This window comes from the organism of the source record quoted next, unplaced genomic scaffold (genome assembly GCF_019419815.1).
Source record: "Pyrus x bretschneideri cultivar Hongxiangsu unplaced genomic scaffold, Pyrus_bretschneideri_v1 Contig43, whole genome shotgun sequence".
In the NCBI taxonomy this organism is placed as follows: domain Eukaryota; kingdom Viridiplantae; phylum Streptophyta; class Magnoliopsida; order Rosales; family Rosaceae; genus Pyrus; species Pyrus x bretschneideri.
In genome coordinates, this window is record NW_025999757.1 from 510,600 (window position 1) to 527,706 (window position 17,107).

Below are 17,107 nucleotides of genomic sequence, written 5' to 3' on the forward strand. Positions count from 1 at the left end.
AAGGATTGTGTAACCAAATTTTTAGTAGTTAGGGGCTGTTTGAAGCCCCTAATATGATTGCAAATTTGTTATGACATTTCGTTTGAATTACTTTTATAATGGATGAAAATTGATTCACTACTTGTCTCATTGATGAATTCTTTATGTGTTTTCTATGGATGCATACTTAGTAAGCATATCTAGGATTCTAATGCTATGAATATGTGTGTGCCTGCCCTTGTCAAATGAGGACCTACATATGTTCTAGAGTAGTACTTGTTAATTACGATTAACATGTGAACCAATTTCTAGGATAAGTAAGACAACGCCAGTACTTACGATGCCTTGTGATGACTCAAACTCTTTTTGTTCTTAATGATTTCTACTTGTTAAATCTATGAACACGCCATTCTGGATTGCATGTTAGGGACTAAGTTAAGTTGAAAACGCCATTCTCTTAACATACTACGTAAGAAAGAGTAATAGGTTGAGTTCTAACATTGAGACAACTTGAGCATCTTCATCCGGAAATAGAAGGAATTTGAATGAAACATAACATTTTTGCATGATTATTTGGTGGTAGATAGCAATTCCCCTAACTCGTTTTTCTTAATTTGCAAACTACTTAAAATCTGTTTTTGTCCTGTTTTTGTTCGATTTAATTTAAATATCAAATCAACTCCAAAAATCCCAAAAATTTGTGTGAGTGTAGCTCTGTGTGTCTAGTATCTACATATAAAATTTCGTAGACTTTAGATAAGTGTAAGTTGGTCTAATAATTATTTTTCGGTGGCTGGTCAGTAGGGAAAGCAGCCCAGTTTTTGTGACATTTAAAGTAGTTAGATAAAACAATCTTCTGCGGGAAAGACCCTTATTTTCATATGCTACAATTGACAAATATTAGTGTTAATAAGGAAAATCAATAGGATATTTGTGTGCTACTTTGTGGTGTGCTTTTAATCCTATCAATCTTAATAGAAAGAGAAACAGCATGCAAACTTTTATTTGAAAGATGACCAAGGTGTTGATGCCAAAGTTGAGAAGATGTAGGAGTGATAGCTGAAACTGAATTGCATCTGGCTATCTTAACAGTATCAAGGTAGTACAGTCATTCCCGCTCGGCTCCCGTCCCATTCATCTTCCTCGAACATCGATCCTGAACAATACAAAATTTATCAGCAAACATTGTAAGACAAGATGAGCTTTTGATAAGTGAAGGAAAATTTGTGAAAAACTAAGTTGATTAAGCAACATAATACATGCATTTAACAATTAAATGGTGGAAGCATGTTTCTATGCACTTTAAAACAAAACTTAAATGAAAGCCTAGTAGTTGTGGTGACCCAAGGCTCAACTCAAATCTTAAAGAAAAGAGTTGAGAAACTTTTATGCCTTTGAAGCACCTCTTTGTTTAGCAAAGGATATTTACCCATGTGAGGGCCTTCTTTCCTTTGTCTCCTTGCTCCTTGGCTCCATGGATATGGATGGAGGAACTTTACTTCATGGCTCTATGAGTTCTTGGATATGAATGGAGGAATGGGATCTCTAAAAGTCCCCAAAGTTGGAGACGTCTAAGTTCCAACACCAAGGATGGTTGAGGAAGAAGATGAGTGACCATTGAAGAGCAAACTGCTAGCAATGTTCTCTTATGATGGCCGGCCTCTCTAGAGAGAAAAAAGAGAGTTGTTCTTTCTTTTCTACCTTAGAATGCTCTAATGAGGATGGAGCCAAGATACCCCTTCTATGCTTTCAACTTTTGTGTGCATATTGGACCAAAATAGCCCTCCTTTCTCTATGGTCGGTTTTCCCAAGCTTTATGGGCTGTTTTGGGCTTCTTGAATTTTGGTTGTTAAGTTGTCATACAACTTAAGTTAATGGGCTTGACGATTCAAAGCCCGCTGTGCTTTAAGGCCCAACACTAACTCAAGGTTTAAAACGAACTTATTTGTTTGATTAATTAACATACTAATTAATCCTGCCATAAACAATTAACTTACTCGTTTGAATAGAAATATACTTTCAATTCTCCATTTAGTGATTATACACCTATAGAATTTCCACAAGCCATGAATGACACCTATCAGTATGTCATGGCTACCCAAGCTAATCAGAAAAGGTTGGAAAACCTATTCGGTTTGGGATTACAATGCAATAGGGTCTTTCTCTAATACAATACTCTTAATCACATTGTTTGGTTTGATAGTTTATTCATGTTTGTTATCCAATGTGATTCTCTTACTTATATGATTACCTTGAATGTGATTTGGAACGACTTTCTAAATCTCATTCATACTCTGGCCAGAGATTCTTAATTATATCGTAAAGTATTCTCCCTAAACTGTTTGAATGTTAGAGATCCCTTGTTGTGCATTCACATGCCTCTATAGTTAAGTGGCTTAACCTCAACTATACCGTGGACACTCTCTGATGAAGTGCCTTTGACACAGTCCAAAGTCAAGGACTTAACCACAAGATAACTATGATGCTTTAGGTCAAAAGACTACTTTGCATTATCCCAACCTTGAGTTCTCATGTGACATAAGTATGAGAACTCTTTGTTGATCACATTCTATGGACTCATTCTCTATTGAGTACCTGCATACTTGTTTTGGTGTCAATCACACCAATGACTCGAGACTAGTCACTCTCCCTAAGAAAAGGCATAGCATATTCTGATCTTAACAGACTGTCAATGCCCAATTGGCAATCCTATGATCAGGAATGTTTAGGATATATGTACAAAAAAGAATGGTCTCATGAATCTAACTTCATTAGATCACATTCTCTCAATTACATATTCCTTGGACTTATTGTTCAAGCATATGATGTTTATATGAGACGACTCTAAACAATGATCTTTGCCTGCATATATATTAAAAGATAACATGTGAAATGTCTGTAAAGTATCATCATATGATTGCCTTTATGGCACATTTCCAACAATCTCCCACTTGCACTAGAGCCAATCAGCTTGTCATCAATGATGATACCTCTTCTGAAGTCATTTCATAAATAGCTGAGTAATAGGCCTAGACAGTGGTATCTATTGTTATTCATAGAAGCAACCTTAAGATTAATAACGTCGCCATTATACCTGATTCTTAATCATGTGGTTCAATCTTTCAACTATGTTTAGATCTTGATGAAACCTTGATCCCTGGCTTGAGCTGTTCCTCTATTAGTGTCATAGTGTGTGTACACTAGTAACGCTTTCTAGTTGGAACCAAATAGAGAGTTCATAAATGAACTTTCCCATCCAAACAACATTGTTGTAAGCTTTCTATATGGCAATATATTTTGAATGCATGATGGAACACACTATACTTTTAGTGTTTCCACCCAAATATCTCTTTAGTCATAATAAAGAGATATCTAATTATCTCCTTAGTCATAATGAAGAGATATCCAATTATGGATACAATATTAGATTCATAATATAATACGTTTATGCTTCCATTCATTGCTCTAATACTTCCTCATTCTTAAGGAATCTATCCTTTAGTATTTCTTAAGTATGTAAGGACTCACTTGATAGTTGTCATGGTTTTGATCCTGGGATTGCACTGATATCATCTTATACCGATCTTGGTACAACTCATATCAACGTTTTTCATACAATATGAAATACATAAATCACCCTTCTGCGTATGGATAAAGGATTCTATTTACAGATTATGTTTATTTTGGAGTTAAATGGTACTTTTAGAAAAGTAACTTCCCAATCTGACTGGAATTGTCCTTCCATTTGAAGTTTATCATTTGAGAAACTTCCTTTTTTATCGTCTATCAATAGGGATTGAGATAATCCAATTATATCTTGAAATCTATCATTATAGATTTCTATCCCAAGTATATAGACTATGTTTCCCATATACATTCTATCATTATAGAACTTTTAAAGTCATAACTTTATCGAAGAAGAATTCCTTTTACTTCCAAAACTAATATATTATCTATATGTTTAAATTTAGGAATATGATTAACTCCATTTAATCCTTTGTAAACCTAGTAAACAAAAGATTCATTTACATCTTTACGAGAAATCAAATGATTTGAACTTTTCTCATGGGACGCTTATAGCTCCCACTAGCTTGCTAAGATTCATGATGGATGGATCTCTGCAACTTACACATCTTGTGATTCCTAGTCTTAGACATATATTATCAAGACTATCTTGATAATAGTTTCGGATACCCATACTATGTCCAAGCATTGAATCACCGTTTAGTTGTAGCAAGCAATCTTCGAATTAATTGAAACCAAGACTACGTCAAAGATGGTTTCTTCCAAGTCAACCAATCTCTTTGATTGTAGTCACCTTAAGCTACCAATTAGCTTTGAAGGTTTCACTTTTCAGGTCAAATGGTATTATACCATTTCCTTGAGTGTTTGTCGTACACACACTCAATGTAGTCATAAGGATCTTCATTCTTATTTCTTTTGAATTAAGGGGTGTAACTCTATGACATAGTCATAAAGTTCAAACCATTCAACTGAGATGGTTTATAGATTCTTCTTGACTATCTTGGAGCTCATGGTGTAGGAACTTGGTTGTTACGTTTGTTGAGTAGCATCTTGTCTCTCAAAGAACCCATTCTTTGAGTTCAAGCTCTCGCTTATTTGCCCTATCTTAGGCAAATCCTATTGTAGGATTACAATGTACTATCCAACAAACACATTTGTTAGTTGGTTTATAGAAGTGATATTCAACAAGATAATGCTCATACAAACATTGCCCCTTTGGCAAACATGCACTAAGTCAATTGACATATGCAAGACAACCCCAAATCTTAACTTGATTAAGATTTGTCTTTCTTTCCAACTACATCCTATGGAGTTATGAAACATTTTAGAAGACATTCTAATTAACAATCATATTGTTTTAGAAAGTGCATCGTGACTTTTTGACATGTCAATAATGACTCCGTGTGTGTATATATATTAGCATTATGTGTTCATCAAACTATGAACGTGCGCTAATTTTCAAGCTCTAGCATGGCTGGCATCATGTTCCAATTATAAATGCAAAATGGGGATAATCTAAAAAAGCTAAATTGTAGCTATTCAATTTCAACTGGCTTTCAACTATATCTATGAATGAATGACAACCAAGTTTTAGTCTCGCTTACCAGCAAATTTATGCAAGAGTCTTGTAATTCAAGTGGTTAAAAGTATTTATTCCTGCATTTGAGGTCGTAAGCAAGCTCAATTCGTCCCTCCCCCAATATTGCTTGTTTATCAACAAAAAAAGAAAATATTAGCGAAACCTATTGCAATCTTATGGTAGGAATGTGATCGTGTAAATCATATAATATCTTGGGATATCCTTGTGCGATTTTACCATATCTTATCTTTAGATATTATTCTATTAGAGTTGTAATCTATTGAGGTAAGGAATTAACTTCCCCTGCTACTATAAATAAAGGCATAATGGGGGTGAGAAAACTCACCTTAGAATTCACCCAATTCTCTCTGTGCTTGCCTCACCCTCTTTCTCAATCTCTATATAATTCTTCAATCAAATAGGCCTATAACACATTATCAGCACGCTCTTAACGCTGCGCTAAAAAGAGTTTGTTCATCTTCGGGGGAGTATTACGTTCTACTCATTCTTTTTATGATTAACTATTTATTTATTAAATTAATATACTACTATTGATTCGATTTAATTTTTCTGTGTTGTACGTCATACAATGCATTGGAGATGGAATTTCGGATTTCCGAGACAAATCTTCTACAAATTCAAAGGCTCAACTTGTTTTCAACCAATCAAGTTCTCCTAAAATCCAAGTTTGATAATTTCAACGACTATGATGCATGAAACACTCCTCATGATGCATGAAGCCCCTGCATTTATATTTACCTCCCTATATTAGCCAAATGGAAATATTTAAGATATCTAATTGGGTTCAAAGAAATAAACAAATACTTTGTTATATAAGAAACAATTAAATTTTATCTTGATAATTAAATAGGCAAATGGTTTCAGATTGAATTGAATTTTTGCAAGGATGATCTATGAATCAAGACTTACAAAATAAACGGTTTGTGAGTCAAAGAAACCAAAGAAAATAGAAGCAAGAACTAGGGTTTTGTAAACCCTAAAACGAAAAAAAAAAAAAACAAAGGAAAAATCGGCATGCAACCAAACCCAATTAAGGCTTGTTGGGCTCATGGTGGACCTGGCTTGCATGGCTAGGTTCTCTCTCTGCTGGGCTTGATTGCCTTCGGCCCGCCTCCAACGCCTGAAGCTTGCTGGGTTTCCTTTATCCTCTCGGCCCGAGCCTCTGTTGTAGGCTGAAGCTTACAGAAAGCATGGCGTCATTTTGGACAGCAACCAGCATAAACTTGCTGGGCTGCCACTGTTCTCTCGACCCAAATGCCAATTTTTGGCCCATTGCATTGTAGTCACACCCACTTATGTTAGGGTGTCCTAGCCTGAAGCCAAATTTAGGCTATTATTTCTAATCGCAAGGTCTGAAGCCATCTAAAGTGAATATGAGCCCGAACGTCATTATTTTGCTTCTATGATCAACCCCATATGATTCAATTTATTGAATTAATTTAGTGTCCAGCAGCCCATTAATTCGACAAAAATCCCAAATTAACAGCCCAAAGCCCACTTGTTGGAAGTTAACGATTCAATATTTTATTATTTTTCTTTGAACCATTTCGTAGTCTCGAAGCAACTCAAACTTAAGTTCCTGGAGCAACCCCAATTCACTACACTTTAGTTGTATTTTGTATTCTATGTTCTTTCAAGTACCTCCTTTTATGAACCAGAAGTTCATACTAAACTCGAATAGGTAGTTCTGAATTTAGTGCCTTTGAAACCAAAAATTTTCATAAAACAATACACCCATTAAAACCCGAAGTATTTCATGTATACCATGTCTTAGAACTTGAAATGTACTAACTTTGATGTTTATGGAGGTTTTATTTTCCTATAGCACCAGCCACAATCTTGTCCCCCCAGTCAATGGATTGATGAACCATCACGAGTTCGATTTCGCTAATTAGGAATTTATGACAAAACTACTTTATGTGGGCACAAGATGTGAAACTCCACTTGACTATTAAGAATTTAAGAAACAGGCTCGGCCATGATCTTCATTCGATGACTTATGCCTAAAACATTACAAATAAAAGTACCTCCCTTACAAGGATTCCAAGCCTCTTTGGCTCACTCCTATGGACCGTTTAATCATGAAAGATGATATTGCCTGAAGCAAACCATGATCATAACCTTTATCATCCATGAATGAGTACGATTCTTAAGTTTATAATATTGAATCGATTTTTTACTGGAGAAGACTTTTCTCGTTCTTCCATGTCTCTAACTTGCTCCTGAAGTAGCCGTGTGGAGAGCGAAAGTTTACTAAATTCTTGAATCAGATTACTACCACAAATGTGAGAGATAGGTACCCTAGTGATTCAGCTATGAGGTACTGAACGGTAGAAACCCAGTTCGGCTGGAGTACACTAAATGGCCTAACCCAGTTCCAATTGGAGCCTACCAAATGACATGCTTTGCTTTGGCACGGATGCACGAAACAGACTTGCATGGTTAGGTTGAAACTTTCGAACCCAAGTCTGTCTCTCTCTCACCCACTCTAAGGTTTGTTTTCAGAACATATGATAAAGTCAGGGCCTACCGAAGGGTCGTATCATAGCCAAAAGAGTGATCTTGGCACCTAAGACCTAAAACTTCAAGGATAAGGGACAGTGTTCACGAACCTCAACCCTGCAAAATCAACTTCCGTTTTGATGGAAGAGATCATTGGTTATGCACTAGTTCATGCCCCTACCAAAGCTGTTGAAGAGTACCATTTTTGTAGTCAATATCTAAGACTAATTTTGCTCCACTTGACACATTTGGAAAAACAGAATTTTGAAATGGATGGCCATGTTGGCCGAATCACCTTAGTAACTTTGGTTTACTTTATGAACAATTTTCTATGTTATTGGATTCAAGTTTGGTGTTTATTTTAGTTTATGGACATTGTCCTTAAATATGAGTTAATTGAATCATGTTTCTTATACATGTGACCGAGTTCAGTTAACACGTGATTAGATATGAATGTGGGAAAGTTAGTTGTCTGGATGAATGCGATACTACGCACACTAACTTATGCCTAAATCACCTCTCTAGCAATGACTTCAAGCATATCCAACCTAACTAAAAGCATTGGCACGCTCATCGTTGTACAAGTAGTATTGATTACCATTTAAGAGACTTTATATTCTCCCTATTTTGGAAGAACATCGTTGAGTTTTAAGGATATTTAAGATGATAATGATCATACTAAAGAAAAGAAAGTGATATATCTTTGCACCACCTCCAAAATATAAAGTCCGAAACTTTGTTTTGGGGCCAATGGGCTACTTCTTAACTGGGACGTGCCACATATGGCCAACCTAGAGATGGGTGATTCAAGTAGTTTACTTGCTTTGGTATAATCATTTGGAACATTTAGATAGAATAATGATGTCACTTATTATACAATTTGTCTTGGCATGAAGCATGACAGATCACTCTGTTCGGATGATCACTTCCCTAGAAAAGGAAGTACACGGCACAAGATGAATCCATACTTGATCGCTGTCTCAATCATATCCATCTCATAAGATTAATCCAGATTACTCTCGAGAATGAAAAATGACGATATCAAACCGTGTTCCATGGATTAGTCATAGAGCTGATTGGACAACCAAAATCACAATCCAGGTTTAATTCTGCACCAAAGTGTGTTTAAACCTGTAATTCCTATATTGTCTAAGGTAACCTTGTTGTGTTACTAGTGGAAAAGGAAGCGTAATTAGATAAATGAAATAGTGTGATATGACGTACGCCTTACAATGCATGGTTTCTCTCAAAATGCCATGTGATTAACAGCAGCACATGAATGTGGTTAATGTTTTTCCATGAAAAATTGATGTGGAAATTTACATGTAAGTTCCCGAAGAAGTACATGGACTGGTTCAAATAGTTGTAGACCACGGAATACTCTCTCAACTCGTTTAAGGCATTCGCTTTAAGGATTGAAGCAATCCGACGGATGTGGTATACCTGTCTAAGTGATCACTTGATCAGTCAGGGATATAAATAAGTGCCTTTGCATGTTAAACTATAAAGCCATATTCCAAATTGCTAGAGTTGCAGTTTATGTCCATGACATGAATATAACTCAAACTCTAGAAGAGCTTAAGAAAACTGCATCGCACTTGATGACAGAATTTGAGATGAATGATCTTGAGAAAACTAGTTAATGCCTTGACCTAAAGTTCAAGAGTTGTTCTGACAGTATTTTGGTCCACTAGTCAAATTACACCCGAAGGTGTTACCTTTGAGTATACCTATGATCTTCCATATGCTATATGCAAATGAGACCCTTGAAGAGGTTCTAGAATCCAAAGTTCCATATCTAATTTCAACTTTGTGCTTTGTTGTACTTAACCCATTGTGTTAGACAGGATCTCATTCGCTAGTGATATGTTAGTAAATATGCAGCACTGCACCTACATGCAACCACTCAATTGGTATCAAGACGTTTTCCCCTACCCTGAAAGTACTATGAATTTGGGCTTATTCCCATGCACCCCAAGTGGATCCAACCCCCTTGATCTTAGGAATGATGCTTGCCTTGTTTATTATGCTAACGTATGTTACTTATCAAACCCGCACAAGGCATGATCCCCAAATGGTTATGCCTTTAGCGTTAGGGATACTGTTGTATCTTGGAGGTCCACAATATAGACCTTAGTTAAATCATATCAAGACTCACCTCACTTCACTGCGCCACATGTGAGACTTGGTTGAGAGCTCTTGTTGAGCATATTGTGTCTACATCACATTGGTAAAGCATCAAAACATTGAAGTCATGCAATCTGATCCCAGACAACCTTGTCAACCTCTTCATGACGTCACTGCCAAAGTCTACCTTCTAGAAACTTGTCCGAGGAATTGGTATGCTAACTATGCAATGCTTGTAGTTCTCATTTAGAAGTTTTGTCAAACTCAAGAGGAGTATCCAGAAGTATACTCACTTGGTCTTAATGTGCTTTTTTTCCCTACCTTAATTTGCTTTTTTTCCCTATGATTAGGAGCATTTTTCCCACTAGATTTTTTTTCTACCTAACTAGGTTTTAATGAGGCACCCATCTTGGGCTGGCCATACCCTTTTGAGCTTGCTACTTGTTTCCAAAAGATATATAATTTTGACTTAATACAACTTCTCATGTTTCTCCTTAGTCTATGGGATTTAGCATAGCGAGGTTTTGTGAATTTTACCTTTTATGCATTCTTCCATTGATTTGAGACTGACATTCGCTCATTGTGTTGACGACTTCATCAACTATACTTACTTCATCGTTGATAATGTAATGCGCCATTTCCTAGAGTATTTACACACTTAAAGGGGAATGTTGCAGTCCTAATGGTTTAGGAATGTGATCGTGTAAATCATATTATATCTTGGAATATACTTATGGTTTCTATCATATCTTATCTTTAAATATTATCCTATTAGAGTTGTAATCTTAATGAGGTAAGGAATTAACTTTCCCTACTACTATAAATAAATCTTAATGGGGTAAGGAATTAACTTTCCCTACTTCTGTAAATAAAGACACAATGGAGGTGAGAAAACACACCTAAGAATTCACCCAATTCTCATAATGCTTGCCGCACCCTCTCTCTCAATCTCTCTATAATTCTTCAATTAAATAGGCTTACAACTAAACCATCTTTTTAACCACATTTTGTAAACCACATAATGTGCCAATAAAGTAAGACTCCATGATTTTAAAGAATTTCAAAAAGAAGACCAACCGTCAACAACTATGTCATGTGATTTACAAAATATGATTTGAAAAGATAGTCTTTCTAGCATTACCAAAAAAAAAAAAAACCAAAGCCAAATATCAAACAACCAAACACCCATCAAGGAAGATATAATAGGTTTCCATAAAAAAAAATAAAAAATAAAAAATAAAAAATAAAAAATAAAAAAAAAGGAGATATAATAGAACCTTGGTAATTGATACATATATCGCAATTCATCACATTGGAAATAGAAAATATCCTTACCAGTGGGCCTAAGTTAGGTATGAAGTACTTGAGATCCGTGAACCAACCTTTCACTATGGGGAACAAAACCTAATGACCAATTATATATGGGCTTCTATGCCCTAGGAATTTGCTCTTTGATAAAATCTCAAATGATTCCATGCACATGTTAAGGAGCCCAATTTGAGTTGGATACTTCAAAATTTTAACATGATACAAAAAACAAGCATTAGATATTTTAACATGATATAAAAAAAACAAGTACTTTTTAAAAAATTATTATTGTTATAATAATTTAAAAGATGATGAATTTCGAATCCGAGACACATGAGTGAAAACCCAACAATATCCACTAGAATATTTCACATGCATAAAAACAAGTAATTCATTAGTGCATGCATTTTATTATAATACGTCAATTTTATCCTTGTCTTTTACCTTTTATGTTAGTCTTTTAATGTCAATTTACAAATGTCCTGCAACCGTCAACATAGACAAAATCAAGGATTAAAAAAAAAAAAAAAAATCTCAGAACCAAAAATCATATTTAACCGTTGTGATGTTTCAATATGCATCGGTGTATTTCATGTAAACTGAAAACTCTTGCCATTAAATTGTGCATCTGAATTCCTGTATCCCAATGTCAATAAACTTGTAAGAGTGGTTTTTTTCACAAATATTTTATTGTGACAGGGTGACTTTGGTTCGTAATTGACGAGTCCAAACAATGTTTTGTCTTGTCAACTCAGGAAAACTGCATCTAACAATGTATTGTTTTGTTTGTTTGTTTGATTCACGCAACTCGATTGATAGGCACTAATGAATAATCTCTCATAGTTGAACAAATGATAGAGAACCCATGTTATGGACAATACTGTCCAACAAGAGAGAGTGTGACAACCCGTCCCAAATTTTACGTTTTTATTAATTTTAGAAGCGTGAATTTACGAAAATGCCCTAGAGGCAAGGACTTTGACTTCCGTTGATCATCAGTTAGAGTCACGCATGACTTATTCTTTTAGCATATCCTCATAGTACTTGCAACTATGAATGCATAGGCGAAAGCCGTTTGCGAGTCCGAATTATAACGGTATAATTACAGACGTTTGAAGTTGGTTATTTAAAGGTAGTTAAATTATTTGAACTCCCACCTTGTGGGAAGACTAACTAATCAGCCTTAAATAAAGAGAAAAAAGGACCAATTAAATTAAAAGGGATGGAGGACCAATGAGAAATCAGAAAAAATAAAATAAAAATAAAAAATAAAAAAAAAATAACTCCCAGCTTTCCTGTGGGTTTTTCCACTCGCAACCACCCATTTTCCAAGGCCAATTCCGGCCAACTCCGGTGGAGTTTTTTGACGCCACCACCACCATCTTGAAGCTCCCATTCCCCTCTACAAAACCCACCCAAGAAACACCTTGATTAACCACGATATGTGGCGGTTTGAGGCCACGGAAGTTGACGGTTCTCACGGTGCTCCGGCCACCCTTTTTGATTTTCCGGCAAATCGGCAAAGCGATGGCCGATGCCACCACTTGGGCTTTGTAGCCCATCCTCCCAGGAGAAAAACCCAACCAACCTTGACCCCGTTGGACCACCATAGACGACAAATCGATACCGGGAAGCTTTAGGCACCCGTTGGCTTCATGGGAAAAATTGACCATCTTCCGTCCACTTTTTGACTTTGTGGCAGGTATTAAAGTTGTTCCTCTCTTTGAGATCTTCATTTTTGTAAATTTTGGTAATTTTTGAAAATAGTTAGATTTTCCGGCGAGTCGGGGCCGCCGACCGCCACCCACGGCGGCACGTGGCCAATAGGCCGTCAATGTTATTTTTAGGCTATGTTAAATGTCTTGAATTTAGTCTTAATATTTGATTGATGTAGGTTGATCGTTGGAACCTAAATTCTCTACAATACGTTAATAGGTATTTATGTGAATCGATGATCAAACCGTTGGATCATCACCAAACTTTGTTACATTGTAGTACATAATATTTGAAGAATGTAGGAACTTACAGATTGGGAATATGACCTACAGATCTTTCCGAATTGGATTTGTAAGTTCATAAAATAAAACATTAACCGCTAATCAGTTTTGAGAATTGGCGAGGATCCAACCGTTGGATCGTAATAAAATTTTAGTACGTTATTTTAGAAGCATAATGTGGATCTTTGAAAGTTATGGATTGGAAATCTAATATGTGGATCTTTCGAATCGAGTTATACAGGGTTGTAGATTTGATCGACGGTTGACTTTTGGTCAATGGGTCTCAAATTATTCTTGAAGGTCCTTGAGGATATGTTTTATGTAAATTATGTATTCTATCAGTAAGAACTTTGAGACATGATTTGATAATTGGTCACAGGCGACGATAGATCGTGATGTCTCGATGTGCGTGCAAGATAATCATAGCATGGACTCCAGGTGAGTGGGTCTTTTTCTTTCATAGGCATATAATTGATAGTTCCGCAAACACTTCTAAAGTGATCTATGCTTGTTACCTACAATTAATCATTGCGAACTACAAATGGCTTGATCCCTGTTTAAGGTACGTAGGCGGTCTAACAAGACGTTAGATGCAGCCATATAATAAATGAGATTAAATAATTAAGACAATAGCAATAGCCTTGTTTAGTGAATTGAGAAATGTGAGGGACATTGGTGGGAAGTGTGAGCTTTAGCTTTATAATTTGGTGATTAAATGTTGATCATAAATCAATGCATGAAGAATCAAGAAATTGAAGTAAGGAAAGGTAAGTAATGATAGTTAATTTAACTAGTGTCTAATTGGGCTTATCACTGATGATTACTCTTAAAAGTAAATAGTTTGGGAGTAGGGTGTTATTGATTGTACATGTTACGCCGTATTATATATTTTGGGAATATCATGAAATGCTTGGGTTTAGATTGCATCATGGCATGTTCATATGGATATTACCTGAACCTAACTATTGTGAATGCTTTGAAGTGCTAAATGACGCCGTGGACGCCCAGGTAAGCTTCAGGTGAGTACATGTTGATGATAGTGATGGTAGTGAGTATGATTGTGTTGAGATATATTATAGCTCATAAACTTGCACCCCGGTGTTAGTGCTCCAGCCCGTGGCCAGGGCACAGTCCTTCACATGCTGTTCAACCTCCCGCACCTCACACTCACCTTGAATCCAAGGTAGGTGCACAGTCCTGTCGTACAGACCACTTTAGGTGGTTCCGACTCGTAGGTGACCCGCGATTATTCACACAGTCTTCATGTGATCGTAGCACTTGAGCGTATTTATTTATACTCAGTCTTGTCGTACAGACCACTTTAGGTGGTTCCGACTCGTGTGTAGGTATACTTATTGAGCTCTTGGCTAGCATGTTATTGAGTTATTGGCTAGCATGATTGATAAGATATGTGATGAGATATGGATAAGTCGTACAGGTCACTATAGGTGACTCCGACTTATATGCTAGTCATGATTGATGAGATATGGATAAGCCGTACAGGTCACAAGAGGTGACTCCAACTTATATGCTAGCCATGATTGATGAGATATGTGATGAGATATGGGTGCAGTCATACATGTCACATTAGATGACTTCGACTAATATATCATTTTGTATTGATTAAGTTCATTTGGCCTACTTATTAACACATGGTGGAGTTAATGGACATGACAAACCGTGGTTTTGGCCATTTTTGAGTATGGTTTGGATATATGTATATATGTTGTATTGTCTTATGGAAAACGATACGGGTTTTACATTGAGGGGCATTACTTTTAGAGAGGTAATAACTTTGGGAAGCTTGGTTTTATTGCTCACTCACACTTTTTGTTTGGTGCCCTCCAGGTTTTAGCTGCTGAGTTTGTATCGACAAGGATCTGTGGCGAATCTTAGTATTGATGGATACTTTTGAGGGTATGATTCTTACCCACACTTCTGTACCTTACTTATGCTCTGACGTTGTGTGTGAAATGGGTTCACTCCCGCTCACAACGCACTCTGATATTTAAAATTTTTAGGTTCAAATTTATTCACATTTTTCTACACTCTATCACATTTTATGGCTTCGTCACCTTTGAGGTGTCAGCCAACATAGCTCGATTCATGGTCCAAGTGGACTTTCTATTCCAAGAAACTAGAAGTGCAATCAAAGAGGGAGCAAGTGAAACCATTGTAGGGTGGTCCAGTGTTAAGGGTGAATTTCAAGTCCATATTTTATACGTTACGTCTTGGGTTTGGTGAATCGCACAATGGTGACCAAGTGAGGCTTAAATGCCCCTGTAAGTCTTCCTAGCCATTGAAAAGGTGGATTGCCGTGACGGCCACTAGCTGGTTCCCTTTCTAAATATAAAAAAAAAATGAAAAAAAAAGAGGGAGAAAGGGAGGGAATTGTGGTGGGGAGCATATTCTGCCTTCTTATAAACTTTTAGACACAACCTTTTCAAAAATATTTATTTTTCATTATATCCACCAGCAATCCACCACTTGCTCCTAAGAGCTATAATCTCTACACACAATCAAGTGATGAACCCTTTTTCTTTGGAAAAAGACTCAACAATTTAGACAAAAGTATGCATTCTAAAATCTTCGTAATCAAAACTAAGCTTCTTTCCATTTAATTTATACATGATTTAGCCTCAGCCTAACTTAAATCCGATTCATGTAGTGGACTCCAATTGATCTTCAATCAACTCACATAATTTCTTGTCATCATCAACCTAAATTCTTCAAAATACACAGCTCCATCTCCATTCCTATCAACCCCTTTAATCATCTTCCTACACTCTTTCAGACTACATTTTTGGCATCCAAGGCTCACCAAAACCTTCTGCAACTCCTCGGCTGAAATTTTCCCGTTCTTATCCGCGTCGAAAATATGAAAAGCATCCATGAGTTCACTCTTCTTCCTCATTCCCAAACCCAAACCCAACATTTTACTATTATTTCTTGATCTATCAACATTCACTGCAGTCATGAATTCATCCAAGTCTATGAATCCGTCTCCATTAAAATCCATTTCCCTCACAATCCCTTCAGCTTCCTTTGTGGCGATCGACTTCTTGTATCCGAGGCACAAGAGCATGACACTCAGCTCGAGAGGGGAGATTTTCCCGTCCCCGTTTGCTCCATGACTTCAAACACTTGCTTGAACTGGTTGGAGACTTCCATGGCTGCAAAAGATGAGGTTGTAGCCGCTGGCGCGTCGAAGATGGAAGAAAGTTTTGGTGGCTTTCTTTTCTTGCATCCACTTGTCATCCTCTGGATGGTTGATTCCAAGAAAATTCAGATACAACTCATTGTAGCTGACAAATTGTGTGATAAGTGAGGGTAGAGTTATTGGCTCTTGCAAAATACAGTAGAAGAGTAGTGTTGAGTTGTATATTACAGAAGAAAATTCAAACTTGAAAGCATAAAAAAGAGCAGATTGCTCGAGCTAACTTGACTAGCAACAAGTTGAGGTTTGCATGGCTCTTTCGACGTAGCTTTTGTGACCTTGTAATTTCTCTACGACTACAAACCCTAGAAGCCCAACTGCACTATATGTATACAAATGAGAGAGAGAGAGAGAGAGAGAGAGAGAGAGAGTCGGGCCAAGTCTTTGAATTATAAGCTGGGGGAATTGATTTGATTAGATCTTGCTTGGTGAGACTTCACTGTCGATCACTTGTGGCTTCCGCAAATTGAGGTCTCTAATTGACTTTTGGTAGGTGTTTTCTGGAAAATTGTCAAATATTACGTTCACTTATTTATTTCACCCTAAATCTAAGTTCCACATCACCGATTTGCAGAGCTTGAGACTCATAATTCAAGCAGTTAAGAATATTTACCTCATATCCGAAATAATGTGCTCAAATCTCACCTACGCGATACAAATCATCAAGTATCTCATGCTTGATGATTTATGAGATGCATTACCAAGCTCATCCATCATAATTCTAATATTTCCCATCACCCGTCTTCTTGTGTACGAACAAGCATTTCTGTTGGGTTTTACGACACAATGAAAAGCGACTGCTAAATATGTTCACACGACATTGTATTGTCAAATCAAGACGCCACAATGACG

At 36.6% G+C, this 17,107-nt stretch overlaps 1 pseudogene; it reads right to left on the minus strand.

Moving 5' to 3' along the window:
- Window positions 1–15,241: 15,241 nt before the first annotated feature.
- On the minus strand, window positions 15,242–17,026 carry LOC103932847 (annotated as a pseudogene).
- Window positions 17,027–17,107: the final 81 nt, after the last annotated feature.